The sequence below is a fragment of the Pleurodeles waltl genome, chromosome 5, assembly GCF_031143425.1.
Source record: "Pleurodeles waltl isolate 20211129_DDA chromosome 5, aPleWal1.hap1.20221129, whole genome shotgun sequence".
Classification (NCBI taxonomy): Eukaryota; Metazoa; Chordata; class Amphibia; order Caudata; family Salamandridae; genus Pleurodeles; species Pleurodeles waltl.
Window position 1 is genome coordinate 816,495,626 of NC_090444.1, and position 16,841 is coordinate 816,512,466.

General features: G+C 46.6%; 1 protein-coding gene across 8 annotated transcripts in view; it reads left to right on the forward strand.

Annotated features, from left to right (window-relative positions):
* The window catches only part of PTPRK (protein tyrosine phosphatase receptor type K), a 1,183,996-nt gene that overhangs the window by 1,144,795 nt on the left and 22,360 nt on the right, over window positions 1–16,841 (forward strand). The window lies entirely within an intron of this gene.

Consider the following 16,841-nt stretch of genomic DNA (forward strand, 5'->3'; position numbering starts at 1 on the left):
ATAAGGCTTATGTGGCATAAGCCACTTTGGCACATAGTAGACTTGAGAGGTCAGATTTGGATAGTCAAGGATTTTTTCCCACACGCACCCAAAGTCAAACCTGGAGAAGTTTGATTTGTCTTTGTTTGGAAAGGGATGGACTTCCCACCCCTCAGTCCAGCACTTTCAACTGACTAATTGTGGTTTGACTGCCAAATTGTTGATACTGGTTCTTTACAAACATTATGCCAACTCCTCATTCTGTATGACAAGTGTAGAGGGAGATACGAGGGGACATATTCAAGCTTTATTAAACTGAACACTTGAACATTTATTCACCTGCTCTTCGAATCTATCTTGGCACCCTTTTCTGTGAGAGCAGTTATTCAATTGCCTTTCTAAGAGGACCACCTTGAAGGTTCACCAAATCTTGAGCTGATGTGTTCCACGGTTATGAGGCAGCCACAAATTTTCCTGCCCTGTACAACAACTTTAATTTGCTTAGGTGCTTATCTAGCCTCCGACATATTCAAGAGAATGATACCGTGCTCTGCCAGTATATGTCGAACCTAAACTTGAAGCTCAATCAATCTAAAATCCATGTAACGGTCAATGGCGAGAATAAGACAGAGAACACAGCTTTTATTGTGAAGAACAAGTGTGTGTGCACTGTGCTGACCTTCTATCTATGTGTTCTTTTTTTTCAACCGATTGACATGGAGGGCACTGAAGACTAGTAGAGCCGTGGTCTTCTCGAAGGCAGTTGAGGCAGTATTTTGTTTTCCAAGCAGATTGGGCCAAAGCCAGTAAGATAATTCACAGCTATTTACACAGCCAAATGCAGGATGGTGGCTTCCTATGGGGTGGGGGTTTGGGGTATTAGTGACCAAAGGGGTTTAAAGTCTGTTGAAAATGGGTTCCTTAAAATGTAAAAGGTTGCTATCTGTCTCCACTAGTACACACTCACTTACCTGTCATTCAGAAGTGGGTCTGACTATCTTGGGAACATTGCCAACATGCAGCCCCTTTTACTGTGGTCAGGGGAACAGACCATTTTTAACAGGGCCAATACTCACTGTTTGCCTGCAATTAGACCCTTACTTGAAGAGCACATGGATAAAGTATGTTTATAATACCCTCCAAAGCCTGAGTTATGAGAGGCTCTTTAATGCTCCTGGTAGCTTTGTAACCGTCCCAGCTGCTACATTGAAAAGTAAATTTCTAGCTTACTGCACAGACATTAGCCTGGGGAGGGAGCATTTCAAGCAAAGGATCCAAGCTTATGCAGAGATTCCAGCTTGCCCTCGCATGGTGCCATATTTAACATGGATGGAGAATCAGCATCGTAGGTTTCTGTTAGTCAGGCTGAGGATGTGCACTGTTAATTTCCTGTCAGGCTTCCTGACTCAGGGCCCTTACTTTAGAAGTTTGCCGTTGTAATGGTCATTCTGCACAGCGAGCCTTGCACTTTTTGTTGTTGCAAGTATTATAAGGCCTTGAGAAAATATTGCCTTTTACAATTTTTAAAACAAATTAATATTCGTTTCACTACAGTAGCTTTGAATTCCTTGTTGTCACTGCCAATTCCAAGGATTCATACTGTACAGCTGTTTACACCCAATGGGCCATTAGGTTAAGGTCTGTTATAATGGGATATTGAATGAACCTATGGTCTTTTGGGTAGCACTTTGTGAAACTTGCTTCTCTGAATTTGTTTTATGATGATGATTTGCTTATAGATATGTAAGATTGTTTTCTGGATGATTGTTTCTTTTGTAATCATGCGCATGATTGTAAAAAGATTAATTAATTGATATTGAGCTCTATCCAGTTTAAATGAGATACAGTGAAATTCAGGGCAACAGCATTATGGGTGACAGCCCACTTGAGATCTTAGCCTTTGTAAAGAGTAACTTAGGTACACTGTTGCTGCAAATACATGCATCCCAAATGTATTCAAGGTTATGCGCCAATTTGTTACTTGTGTCACTAAATCAGGCATTTAGGTTGCTTAAGACAGGTTTGGCTGGACAAGAGCATTGTGTGAACACTTGGTCAGTAGATGACTGAATCAATGAATTAAATATTTGTAAAGCGCACAGCTGTCTGACAAAAGTCCCAGCACTACATATGCTGAGTGGCATCCAACCGGGGTTAGTTAAGCTGACTTAAACAACCAGGTCTTAAAGAATCAGCCAGATCTTCCATTGATATTTAAATATTAGTTAATTTGGTAATTTATGAATTTTTAATGGAAGGGCATTCCAAAGCTGAGGGGCTAGAAATGGCTGAATGAGCTCTTTAGGTGGGCCAGAGTAGGGTTCCAGGCTGAGCCCTGCGGGACACCTTGCTTCCTTAACTTGGGAAAAGATGTAAAGGGCAGCAAATCTACAGATTTAAACCAATCAGATTGGAAAGATTTTAGCCATGATATGGCACACTGGCAAAATTCCACAGTTTGCTAGACGCTATAATAATTATAATAATAATAATGAGTTTCATCTTCAAAGAAATCAGCATAGAACATTTTGGATTCCAGTCTTCTCCCGAAAGAAGAGGAAAAGGCTTTCACAAAGTTCAGTGGAAGGTTTGATATGACATGTTCAGGTTTGGGGAGCCATAAAAGACTGGAACGTTTTAGAAATCTCTTTGGGGAAATTAGAGGCTGAGGCAATTTGATCAGGGAAGAAGCCTTACGTACAGCTACATGATACACCCTTGGAGCAGGTTTATAAATCTCTTACTCAGCAACATTGTCATTTGTTTCTCCACCATCGTTCCAAATGTTTACATTTGGATTTTTCAGCTGCTGGAGCTCTATTGAACCAAGGTTCAGATCTAAGTGATCTGGCTGACACTTTACATCTAGCCAGCGCAATTGTTTCTAGTGCAGCATGCAACAATTGCTGATTGTAATGGCATGTTGATTGAGATTCCCCTTAAGAAGCAGGGGGTTCTTAGAAAGATAATTGGCTAGATTAGTCTCATTCATCTTATGCCATGAGCTATAGGCATGTGGCACATCAAGTGGGGACCTAGATGGTAGAGGGACAAATAGCTGGACCAAATAATGGTCAGTCCAAGTGAGTAGGGCTAGTACCCCCGTCTGTAATTCTGAAAGATTAGTAAATACGAAGTCCAAAGTGTGGCCTACCACATTTAGGCTCATGGACTTTTCGGACCAGATTTAAGGAGATCAGGGCATCAATAATTTGAGGTATGCCAGACCTCGCTACTAAATCAGCATGAGTATTAAAATCCCACAAAATAGCAAGTTTGCAAAATGTACAGTGCTGGTGTCAATTTCCTTTAAGAAGGGATTTCCAAGGGGGCTTGGCCAAGCCACAGAACACAATGGCCGCGCGGCTCTGAATCTCTAACAGAGGCTCCCCGACTATCGCAGATTAAAGACGCCCGGGACATCTGATTGGCAAGATGATGCCTGCTTTGTGGAGAGGAGTTAAGGGAGCACTAAGGGGAGGGGGCCATGGCAACACTTAAGAAGGGTGCGGCTGCGGTACTCATCGCAGGCCGCGTCCGTCGGCCTATGCACCTCAGAGGCGAGAGGGGCCTCGGGTGAGCCTGAGGTGGCTGAGTCACCCGGTGGTGCGACACCAACGGAGGGAGGACTAGCCGCAGGCCCCGCCAGAATACCGCAGTGCTGCTAGGAGTAGCTGTTTTGCCGCTTGACCTTGCTGCTCACCATGCTGTTGCGGCCCACTTTGCAACTGGCTAGAATACACCCCTGCACACTGGGTAGCTGCACGGCAGCCCGGGGCCAGCTTCCCCCCTCCTCTCTACTGACACTTTGCTGACCCCCTGTGGGGGTTATACCCTGGTTTGCACCAGGGCTTATGGATGTTTGGATTGACCATCTGGAGGCCTCATTGACACACATTCGGGTGGACCGAACGTCCCGCGCTTTGTGACTCCTGTACATTGTACTGTTGAGGCACTTCCATGTAATGAGGGCTCACTGAGGCACATATCCCCCCCATCGATGGGGTTCGGCTGCGGTGGAGATAATTGCATCAATCGCTTTTTGAGGATACTGCTGGCTGCTGTGTGGCACACCACTGGACCTGTGGAGCGCTATTGAGTGGCTACAGGTGGCCACGGGCTGTGGTGACCCAAAACAACGGAGACTCCCGTCTGAGAATAAGCAGCAAGCAGTCATGGCCACAGCCCGCTACAAGATCTAGAGGGGGCCGAGAGTGATCAGGTTGGTGATTGATCGTTGGGGACGGAGGCCATATTATTGGAGTTAAGGGCTGGGTTCCGCACTATCGACAACATATTTGACTCTATCCACCATTCTAAAAAATAAGAGCGGTCGCCTGGACAAACAAACGCCTGGAGGGTGCGGAGGTTCGAATATCCACCATTGAGGATGATGCTGCGTCACTGCATAAGCAACTTGAGAAGGTGGAGGGGAGGCTCCAGACTGTGGCCATAAAGAATGAAGACTTAAAGGCCAGGGGGCACCGCAACAACTTGCTCATTGCCGATATTGCTGAATCTGGAAAAACTGGCAGGTTGACTTTATGTGCAGAAGTTTCTGACGGATTTACTGGGGCACCAGGACTTCACCTCAACTTTTGTGGTGGAGAGAGCACACCGTGCTTTGGGCCCCAGACCGCCCCCAGGGGCTCCTGCCTGCTTGATCATCCCGGCCTGCTGAATTTCAGGGACGGAGACGACGCCCTCCACCTTGCCAGAGTGAAGGCTCCTTTGCTGTACCAGGGTGCCACATTGTCCCTTTTTTCCGATTTTACCCCCGTGGTGCAGGAGGCCAGGTGGAAATTCACTGAGGTCAAAGCATTACTTCATAAAACTGGAGTTTGTTATAGCATGATCTATCCAGCCCGGTTGATGCCAACAGCAAAACACGGTTCTCTGACCAGCCTAACGAGGCCATGTCGTTTTGCAAACTGTGTCCTCGGCTGACCGGCTCACTTCATGACTCTCCAAGTGGTAACAATGATCCTGATGTGGCCCCCCCCTCCCAGAGCATGGAGCTATTCCTGCCTAACTAGAGGAGTCTTTCTGACCCCAAGCCGCAGTCGATTTTATGACCATGCTGGCTATCCTTAGATTGTCACCCCGCTACCACTCTCAGTGACTTATCACTGGTTTATTACTATGTCCTGTTTGGGCCATTTTCACTCATATTGCACTGTCAAGTTGATTTGCGTTGTGGGAGATTCCAGTTGTAGCTTTGCCATTTTCCCATGGTTTATACCATGATCCCTTTCCTTAGTCTTCTTGTTTGTTTAGGATTCTGTGGGTTTTGCCTGGTTATTGTAGCCTGGGTGTGGGTGGTGGGAGGGATGTTTTCCGTTCTCAGTTTATGCACTAGTATGTTATTTTGTTTTGCAATGTAGTGGGGCTGTACCAAATTGATCTCTCTACTCTATTTGCAACCAAATGCAGCTATACGGCTCAATGGCGAGCTGTCTCCTTTTTTCCAAGTAACACGGGACACTCGGCAGGGCTGCCCCCTACTTGCTTTTTATCCTGGTTTACCCATTGGTGTGCCATCTATGCAAAGGTCACATTCATAGAGCGCTGCGACAGACTACTGGTCCGCTGCTGGTATTGCTATACGCGGACGATATCTTGCTGTTCGTCTGTCATCCCAAGATCAACCTTGCACCAATATTGGAGGAGGTGACTTGTTTTAGTGCATTCTCAAATCAAAGCTTTTCCCATTAACTGATGTTCCTATCTTCCTGTGATGGAGTTCCCCTCACGCTGGTGCTCTGATTTGGTGAAATACCTTGGTATTCACTTACACAAAAAAAGGGAGCAGGTGCTGCAGCTCAATAACGGGCCCGCGGTGGAGGGACTTGCAGCCCAGGTAGACAGATGGATAAAACTACCTATATCCATGGCGGGCTGAATATCACTCCTCAAAATGGTGGTCCTCCCACAATTTTTTTATCTGTTTCTAAACATCCCAATCCCGCTTACAAATTCCTTTTTTGCAATGCTCCATGGACTTACCATCCATCTGGTATGGGCCGATCGTCATCCATGCATTCACTGGGAAGTCCTGACTGTCCAGTATGAACGCAGTGGAATTGGTGTTCTGCACTTCCAGCTCGACTACCTTGTGGCACAGTGCCACTACACATATTATTGGTATCATCCGGATGCTCGCGTCCCATATTCTATACCGGAGAGAGACCTTTCTACCCTTGTCCCGCTGAATGCCCTTTTGCCAGGGGGTGTCCCGTTGCATAGTAGCAATATTCAAATGCTCTCTACCACCAGCTGGGCATGGCTCAGGCTTGCTTGTGTGCCACATTGCAACACGCTTTACTCTTCTACTTTGGTACTCATAAATAATCCATTTATACCCATCACTCGAGACATAAGTGCAACGCACGCTGCGCACCTTCCATCGGGACACCTTCAGGGATATTTTCCCAGACTAGCACATATTCTCGCACACCACTGACATTCGATTCACTGATGCCTCGCACTCATTACCCTTTGTACTCTGCCTGCTGCAGCACGCCATGGTGGCGCGCTATACCACATATCCTTTGGCTCCTGCAGAGCTCGCTCCTCTTACCTTGGTGGCTACTGCGGGTTCGGGTGCATGCTTGGTATCCAAACTTTATTTGTCTTGTATTAACGCTCTTCCGATACCAGACACTCGACTCAGGGAATCCTGAGAGAGGGATCTGGGTCGTCCCTTTTTGCACAAGGTGTGGGACTCATGCTGAGCGCAGACCAAGTTTGTCTCATCCAATCAATGCCATAAATGAATCCACTTAAAATTTCTTAGGAGAATACACGTCATGCCCACAGATATTACCCGTATTGACCTTAACTGCTCCTCTGCTTGCCCCAAATGCAGTGCTCCAACTGCCGACTTTATACATATGGCTTGGACCTGTCTGGGGATCAGTTCTTTTTTGTACGAAGTGTATGACAAATTGTCAGCCATTGTTGATTGGCCTCTACGGGTCAACCCACTCATGGCCCTTCTTGGGCGACGTACCCAAGACCATTAGATTCTCTCCTGTTGGCTAAGCAGTAGATAGCACTCAGAAGGGGTTCCAAAAATAAGCCCAATACCCACTCTTGGCTGGCCAGCCTCACATATTGTGATATAAACAGTGAATTGTACGCTACTATGCAGCCTGTGAGTTCCAGACCTAAGGATATCTGGCAACCGCTGAGAAATTATATGCTTGCACTTTCCACTTCTCCTCCAACGTCCCAGGTGTCAATGGATGCCAGTCAGGGTTGAGTTCACCATGCTCATGCTATTCAGTGAAGTTTGCTGTACTCAATGTCCACTGCATACCTTGCTTGCGATTTGTAATTGACATGGATATAATGGACATGTACTGATTATTGTCTCTTTCTGTGTGATATTATTTCCATGCTTGAACTGCATTGCTGTTTGTTTGTTACCTGCATATATCAAAATGATAAATAAAATGTTTTTAAAAAAATGTGCTTCCAAAATTGGCTCTGTATCTCTGCGGCTGATAGACTAAGGCTCCTAACGGGGAGAACTTGCCAAAAGTTTGAAAAAAGATAAAAACCTTCCACCAAAGACGATTCCAATGTCTTACAGATAGTGCAAGTGTATTTTGAGTGGTAGTTATAGCAGCCCCCCTTTACTATTTTGAAGATCGATATGCTGTTATAAAAATTGAGAGCAACTTAATTGCAATATCAGGTAGAGAAGTGTCTGAGATCCATTTGTTTGCTAGAAAGATTGCTTTCCTGTTGTCAGAAGAGGGATTCTCATAAATGTCCAGCACGTGTATAGGTAAGAGAGCATGCACTGATTAAACATGACTTGACACTGGCCTGCAGAGGAGCAGCTCTCTGGCTCCCACTTTTGGGAAACAAGGACCGATTGCTAACTCTTTTCCTCTGCACAGGCTATCTTAGATGTAATATTGAGCACCTTTGATTGCCTTTATGACCAACCACAACACTCCAAATGGGACCAAATGTGTCAAACAGAACTTCTAAGGATGAAGGTTGCACATGGTGATAGAGCGTATGCTTGAGTTTTTTTTTAGAAATATTTATTAGTTTTCCATATCAGAAAACAAACAGTTCACATAACAACCATACCAGTTGATTTGATCTATACACTCTATGCACATTAAACCTTGTAAGGCCTCCATCACGTTTCCTGATCAACTTGTTCCTTATCTCTTATGAAATGCATCTGCCTGAACCCTTCACCCAACTACCCCATGACAGTCTCGCCTTCTCCGCCATCATACATTGCCAATACAGCGGTTATATCAAGACAAAATGTTTACAAATAAATAAATGAGGAAATAGTACTGAACAATGAGTTTTCTGTGTTTCCTTTTGCCCAGTAGAGGGGAGTCATAATCGAGAAAACTTGAATTCTTCTTCTAATTTCACCATGAAGCATACTCAATACATTTTGAAATGCTGAGAACATATCCCCTCAGATGTGTGTTGTACTATTTTAGGAGTGTTCAGTTCCTCTTCTGTATATCAAAATATTTTAGATAGAACAAAGGTAAAACATGCAATCTGAAATCATCTAGTGTCATGGGACAATAGTAAAAGAATTTCATGTTCACACTTGCCCTAATTAAGCCAGGCTGATAATTTCATTCTTTTAGTGTGATTAAAGCAGATTGCTATGGGCAAGCTCTGAAGAGATCAAAATATTTTTCTTCTGACAGAGTTCTAACCGCAGATTCCTCGCCTTTTGAAAATTCCTTGCGTGCCAAACTGCATCTCGGAAATTTTAGCAGTACTTCTGTGTGCTAGTAGGTGGCACTGATTCTGTTCCACTGTGGAAATGATGTGGTAAGCCCATGTAGGTGCCACTTCCTAACATCAGCTTCTTTCTTTCTGCACCACCAGATGTGATCCAGAGCTACCTCTTTTCTTTTTGGGACAAGAAAATTTTCTCAATGTGCAAGAGAAATGTCACCTCTCAAGAAAGCAGTTTTCACTCCTTGTAAGAATTGCTGAAATGTCTGACAAATCCTCACCAGGTTTGCCTGTGGTGCCTGGAATCGAGCCATGACTTAAAGGCCTGCAGTAACTGCATGTTGATGAACCTGAAAGCCATACAGGACTGAGAGGTGAAGCTCTGTGTTGCCAAGCATTGGACGACCCCACATCCAGACCAATCCAAGTCCAAGAGTCAGTCGTAATCCTTTCCTGGTCAAGGAGCTACAGGTCTCATTCTTGGGGTCGATCATTTTTACACTCTAAATCTTCTGATAAGTTGAAGAGGAGCAACAAAACCAAACTGGACTCAGTCCCTTCCCACCACTTTTGAACTCCTGAAGGGGCATGTGAACTGTCCTATGTCTGTTGATCTTGCTTCCGAAGTTGGTTAGTGTCAGAGCCCATCCCTCAAATTGTCCGCAAAACCTGAGTTTCTGGGACCATCTGCGAAACCGAGGCAGATCCCACAGTTCTGGGAATCCATGGTTCTACTCCCACTGGTGCACCTTCAGGCCCCATTGAGCCACGAGTCGCTCCATCTGGGTTACTGGCAGCAGGTTTGTCTTCGGCTCCAGTTGGACCCTCTGAACCAGTACACAGACCGCTTCCGGCACCCATACCGACTCCCACTGTTGCTCCACAACCTACAGCAGTCCCTGGTACATCTATGCTGACTACATCAGCGCTGTTACGACCTCGACCAAGGCTGTTAGCGGTTGCCTTGACAATGATAATAACGCATGTGGTCAACCTTACCAGGGGCCTAACTAGAAAGATGACCTACAAGACGCTAGTGCCCTTGACACCTCTCCTGATTCTAGTCCCCTCACATCACCAGGACACACCACCGAAAAGAATTGCCTCTTTTGCAGTTGTAATGCAGAAAGTGGCTGAAGTTCTTAACTTCCAACTTCCCTACCTTAGAAGTTAAAACCAACATATTAGTAGAAGTTCTCAAGCCTGGCCAAACTACTACCAAACACCTTGTGCCTTTTAATGAGGTCCTTACTGATACCCCTTTAAGGGTCCTGAGCCAAACATTGCCCTGATCCCTCAGGCAACCACCAGACTGCATGATGCCACTGACCTGTTCTAGGCAACCCTGCATTTTAGTTGCAGCAGCCCTGTCCTGAGAGTTTAGTGATGGAGGCATCGACTAGCTGGACTAATCTGGCACTTTGCCCACTACTCCCCTCTATAAGGAGTCCAAAGAAATAGAAACCTTTGGAAATAGGTTATTTTCTCCCACCAGTTTGGCCAATAGGGCCCGTCCATGCTAGTTGTAGCTGGGCCGCTATTCCCATTCTCTTTGGGATTCTGCAAAAAAGAACAAGTGATGGGCAGAATGTTGAACATTGTCAAACATTCACCCCAGTAAAGAGATCTGTGCCTAAATCCATCTTTTTTTTTTTTTTTTTTTTTAAACTACCCAGGCCATTCAAGCTTGGACAAAGCCAAATGCAAATCATTATTTAATCTGCTCCCCATGGGAACAGTCCAGCCCAAACTGCCAGGCCAGGTCCTCCATGGACTGGAAACAAGCATAATTGGACCGGTTTTGAAGTATCACCCCTCACAATCCGGGCTAAGCTGACTCCAGTGACATGGGGAGCACAGGGCCCACGACTGGGCATACTCGTCCAACTTGGGGTGACAACTGCAAAAAGAGCAAGTGATGGACGGAATGCTGAACAATGTCAAACATTTACCGTCAGTACAGAGATCTGGGCCTAAGTCCATTGTTTTTTGGCAACCCATGCCATTCCATGCCAGTTTGGACTCCGCCATATGGACATCAGTCTTGACCCTGCTTCCCATGGGAACAGTCCAACCCAAACTGATTTGGTGGTTCAGCTCCTCCCAGGTGTCTCGGAAGACCACCAACCTGTCCTCACCAAGCTATAAAGGACAGTTATGATGTGGCCATGTTCACAATTTGTTGCAACTTGGATACCAACGATTCCATCTTGCAAGCCATTGGCACTAGTTTAGCCATTTGCCACAACACCTGGCTGTTCTTGGTGGGTTTTTCAGGAGATGTCCAATCATCCATCATGGATATGGCCTTTCACAGGACATACCAGTTTGGGAACAAGGCAGATTCTGCTCTGAAGCGATTCAAAAAGAGCAGGGCTAAAGCGCGCACCCTAGACTTGTCTGCCCTCCTTGCCAGCTGCAACAGCTCTAATGTTTCTTATACAGTTTCAGCAGAGGTACCCCATGCTACCAACTGTAGGAGGCTGGACTGGCTTGTAGTGAGTACCAAGGGGTACTTGCACCTTGCACCAGGCCCAGTTATCCCTTATTAGTGTATAGGGTGTCTAGCAGCTTAGGCTGATAGATAATGGTAGCTTAGCAGAGCAGCTTAGGCTGAACTAGGAGACGTGTGAAGCTACCACAGTACCACTTAGTGTCATATGCACAATATCATAAGAAAACACAATACACAGTTATACTAAAAATAAAGGTACTTTATTTTTATGACAATATGCCAAAGTATCTTAGAGTGTACCCTCAGTGAGAGGATAGGAAATATACACAAGATATATATACACAATAGCAAAAATATGCAGTATAGTCTTAGAAAACAGTGCAAACAATGTATAGTTACAATAGGATGCAATGGGGAAACATAGGGATAGGGGCAACACAAACCATACACTCCAAAAGTGGAATGCGAACCACGAATGGACCCCAAACCTATGTGACCTTGTAGAGGGTCGCTGGGACTATTAGAAAATAGTGAGAGTTAGAAAAATAACCCTCCCCAAGACCCTGAAAAGTGAGTGCAAAGTGCACTAAAGTTCCCCTAAGGACAAAATAGTCGTGTTAGAGGGAAAATGCAAGGAAAACACAAATCAGCAATGCAACAACGATGGATTCCTGACTGAGGGTACCTGTGGAACAAGGGGACCAAGTCCAAAAGTCACAAGCAGCTCGGAGATGGGCAGATGCCCAAGAAATGCCAGCGGTTGGTGCAAAGAAGCTCTTACTAGGCTGAAGAACTGTGAATACTGCAGGAACGACAAGGGCTAGAGACTTCCCCTTTGGAGGATGGATCCCCCACGTCTTAGAGAGTCGTGCAGAAGTGTTTTCCCGCCGGATGGACGCCAACAAGCCTTGCTACACGCAAATCGTGCGTTTGGCGTTTTTGGACGCTGCTGGGGCCCAGGAGGGACCAGGAGGTCGCAAATTGGACCTGCAGAGAGAGGGGACGTCGAGCAAGACAAAGAGCCCTCACTGAAGCAGGTAGCACCCGGAGAAGTGCCAGAAACAGGCACTACGAGGATGCGTGAAACGGTGCTCGCCGAAGTTGCACAAAGGAGTCCCACGTCGCCGGAGACCAACTTAGAAAGTCGTGCAATGCAGGTTAGAGTGCCGTGGACCCAGGCTTGGCTGTGCACGAAGGATTTCCGCCGGAAGTGCACAGGGGCCGGAGTAGCTTGCAAAGTCGCGGTTCCCAGCAATGCAGCCCAGCGAGGTGAGGCAAGGACTTACCTCCACCAAACTTGGGCTGAAGAGTCACTGGACTGTGGGGGTCACTTGGATGGTGTCGCTGGATTCGAGGGACCTCGCTCGTCGTGCTGAGAGGAGACCCAAGGGACCGGTAATGCAGCTTTTTGGTGCCTGCGGTTGCAGGGGGAAGATTCCGTCGACCCACGGGAGATTTCTTCGGAGCTTCTGGTGCTGAGAGGAGGCAGACTACCCCCACAGCATGCACAAGCAGGAAAACAGTCGAGAAGGCGGCAGGATCAGCGTTACAGAGTTGCAGTAGTCGTCTTTGCTACTATGTTGCAGGTTTGCAGGCTTCCAGCGCGGTCAGCGGTCGATTCCTTATCAGAAGGTGAAGAGGGAGATGCAGAGGAACTCGGCTGAGCTCATGCATTCGTTATCTAAAGTTTCCCCAGAGACAGAGACCCTAAATAGCCAGAAAAGAGGGTTTGGCTACCTAGGAGAGAGGAAAGGCTACTAACACCTGAAGGAGCCTATCAGCAGGAGTCTCTGACGTCACCTGGTGGCACTGGCCACTCAGAGCAGTCCATTGTGCCAGCAGCACCTCTGTTTCCAAGATGGCAGAGGTCTGGAGCACACTGGAGGAGCTCTGGACACCTCCCAGGGGAGGTGCAGGTCAGGTGAGTGGTCACTCCCCTTTCCTTTGTCCAGTTTCGCGCCAGAGCAGGGGCTAAGGGGTCCCTGAACCGGTGTAGACTGGCTTATGCAGAATTGGGCACATCTGTGCCCAACAAAGCATTTCCAGAGGCTGGGGGAGGCTACTCCTCCCCTGCCTTCACACCATTTTCCAAAGGGAGAGGGTGTCACACCCTCTCTCAGAGGAAGTTCTTTGTTCTGCCATCCTGGGCCAGGCCTGGCTGGACCCCAGGAGGGCAGCTGCCTGTCTGAGGGGTTGGCAGCAGCAGCAGCTGCAGTGAAACCCCAGGAAGGGCAGTCTGGCAGTACCAGGGTCTGTGCTACAGACCACTGGGATCATGGAATTGTACCAACAATGCCAGGATGGCATAGAGGGGGCAATTCCATGATCATAGACCTGTTACATGGCCATATTCGGAGTTACCATGGTGAAGCTACATATAGGTAGTGACCTATATGTAGTGCACGCGTGTAATGGTGTCCCCGCACTCACAAAGTTCAGGGAATTGGCTCTGAACAATGTGGGGGCACCTTGGCTAGTGCCAGGGTGCCCTCACACTAAGTAACTTTGCACCTAACCTTTACCAGGTAAAGGTTAGACATATAGGTGACTTATAAGTGACTTAAGTGCAGTGAAAAATGGCTGTGAAATAACGTGGACGTTATTTCACTCAGGCTGCGTTGGCAGGCCTGTGTAAGAATTGTCAGAGCTCCCTATGGGTGGCAAAAGAAATGCTGCAGCCCATAGGGATCTCCTGGAACCCCAATACCCTGGGTACCTCAGTACCATATACTAGGGAATTATAAGGGTGTTCCAGTAAGCCAATGTAAATTGGTAAAAATGGTCACTAGCCTGTTAGTGACAATTTAAAAGTAATGAGAGAGCATAACCACTGAGGTTCTGGTTAGCAGAGCCTCAGTGAGACAGTTAGGCACCACACAGGGAACATATACATGCACACCTATGAGCACTGGGGCCCTGTGTGACAAGGTCCCAGTGACACATACATATAGGCCACAAACCTATGAGCACTGGGGTCCTGACCAGCAGGATCCCAGTGACACATAACAACCATACTGAAAACATAGTGTTTTCACTATGAGCACTGAGGCCTGGCTATCAGGATCCCAGTGAGACAGTGAAAACAGTGACAAACACCCTGACATACACTCACAAACAGGCCAAAAGTGGGGGTAACAAGGCTAGAAAGAGGCTACCTTCTCACACAACCCCCCCCCCAAACGAAGGACAATAAGGCTAACCTTGGCCAGTTGAGACTTTATTGTCTAAGTGGTGATAAGTAGAGAGTAGCTCTGCAATAGACTGGTTACTCCCTTTATCATCCACTATATGGTTACTTCCCTGTGGGGATGTAAACCACCCTGTTTGAAGTTTTTTAGCTAAGCAACAATGTGAAGATGTATTTTCAGAGTTTCTATCAGTAAGTTTTAGTTTAGAGCAGTGGGAATTGTCCACTGAACCTATTTGTAGTGATGGAAATGCCAGACAGGGATGCTGTCTCAATAAAGCCATAGCTGGGCAAAAACTTTGTCCATATGGCTGGAAGAGAGAACAGGGATGCTGTTTCTCTTTAGTTGGAGCAGGGCAGGGATGCTGTCCTATGAGCTCCACACTAGGGCAGGGATGCTGTCCTAAGTGTTGTGAGGCAGTGCAGGGTTTCTGCACTAAAGTTTCTCTGGGAGGGTTGGAGGGATGCTCCATGTTAACTAAAATGGTGCTCTTTTTCTCACCAATGTTAGTTATCCCACAGAGAGGTACTTCCACCTCAGGGAGTCCAGCTTTGCCAGCTGATGATTCCCTTGGAACAGGTGCCACCCCAGGAGAGGTTTCTCCCACCACAGGAATGCTACCCTGAATGGCAGGGTGGTTAGGGGATACTGTGATACCCTTTTTACCTGTTGATGGAGAGGGATCCTGAGTTTTCAGGCCTTCTCTCCTTTGCTTTTTCATTTCACTAGAAATGAGAGGGAACAATTCCTCAGGGATGCCCAGCATGGCTGCATGGGCATAAAACTCTACATCAGCCCAACCTGAGGCCTCTAGGTCATTACCTAAGAGACAGTCTACAGGTAAGCTAGGTGATACCACCACCTGCTTAGGGCCAGTAACTCCACCCCAACTAAACTGAATTATAGCTAAGGGAAGAAACTTAGTGGAGTTATGGACATCAATAATCTTATACTGTTGTCCAATGATGTGTTGTTCAGGAGGCACTAGGTTTTCAGTCACCAAAGTGAAACTGGCACCTGTGTCCCTGTAGGCCAAGGCCTCAACACCATTTATTGAAACTGTCTGCCTGTACTTATCCATTGTAAGGGGACAAGCAGCCAGTGTGGCAAGGCCAATGCCACTAGGTGTGACAGAAACTGTCTTGGGACTGATTACATCAGTTTCCACTATGGACCCATAAGTGAACCCAACTACACCCTTTGCTTGACTGTTGCCAGCAGTCCCACCACTAGTACCACTACTGCTAGGGGCACTAGAGCTTGATGTATTAGTGGTGGTAGGCTCAGGGGGTTTACCTGGACAGGACTTATCCCCTGGCCTATGGTCTCTGTTTTTACACACAAAGCACCAAGGCTTTTTAATGTGTGCAGGTTGGGAAGAAGAGGAAGAATTTGTTTTATCCCCACCCTCTGAAGAGTGTTTAAGATTTGAAGTGGGATCTTTGGTTTTACCCTTATCCCCATGCTTATCTTGAGATTTTTCACCATCTTTCTTCTTATTGCCATCTTTGTCACCCTCTGTATGAACTTTTCTGTTCACCCTTGTTCTGACCCATTTGTCTGCCTTCTTTCCCAATTCTTGGGGAGAGGTCAGATCAGAGTCTACCAGGTACTGGTGCAACAAATCAGACACACAATTATTAAGTATATGCTCTCTCAGGATTGTGTTATACAGGCTTTCATAATCAGTAACTTTACTGCCATGTAACCACCCCTCCAAGGCCTTCACTGAATGGTCAATGAAATCAACCCAGTCTTGTGAAGAATCCTTTTTGGTCTCTCTGAACTTTATCCTGTACTGTTCAGTGGTTAAGCCATAACCATCCAGGAGTGCATTCTTAAGAACTGTAAAATTATTGGCATCATTTTCTTTCACAGTAAGGAGTCTATCCCTACCCTTTCCACTAAATGATAGCCATAGGATAGCAGCCCACTGCCTTTGAGGGACATCCTGTACAACACAGGCCCTCTCAAGTGCAGCAAACCACTTGTTAATGTCATCCCCCTCCTTATAAGGGGGAACTATCTTGTGCAGATTCCTGGAATCATGCTCTTTTGCAGGATGACTATGGGGAATACTGCTGCTGCCACCATGGGTTTCTAAACCCAACTTCTGTCTTTCCCTCTCTACTTCTAAAGACTGTCTATCCAAATCCCGCTGTTGCTTCTTGAGCTTCAGTCTGGTTTGTTCCACTCTCAATCTATTGAGCTCCCTTTCTAACAACCTGTCACCAGGGTGGGTGGGAGGGACATTTCTAGATACAGAGGTATGATGGGAATGAACAGAAGGAGACCTGTCCCTTACAGAGGGCACCCTAACAGCTTGGCTACCAGTATAATGTGAGAGCACACCATTAGTATGGTGTGATTCAACCTCTGTACCAACTATGCTAGACTGTCTAGTAATGGGCAGGCTGAGAAGTTTCTTTCCTGAACCTTTTCCTGGGGGGGTCCCTGGATCAGATTGAGAACCATTAGCTACT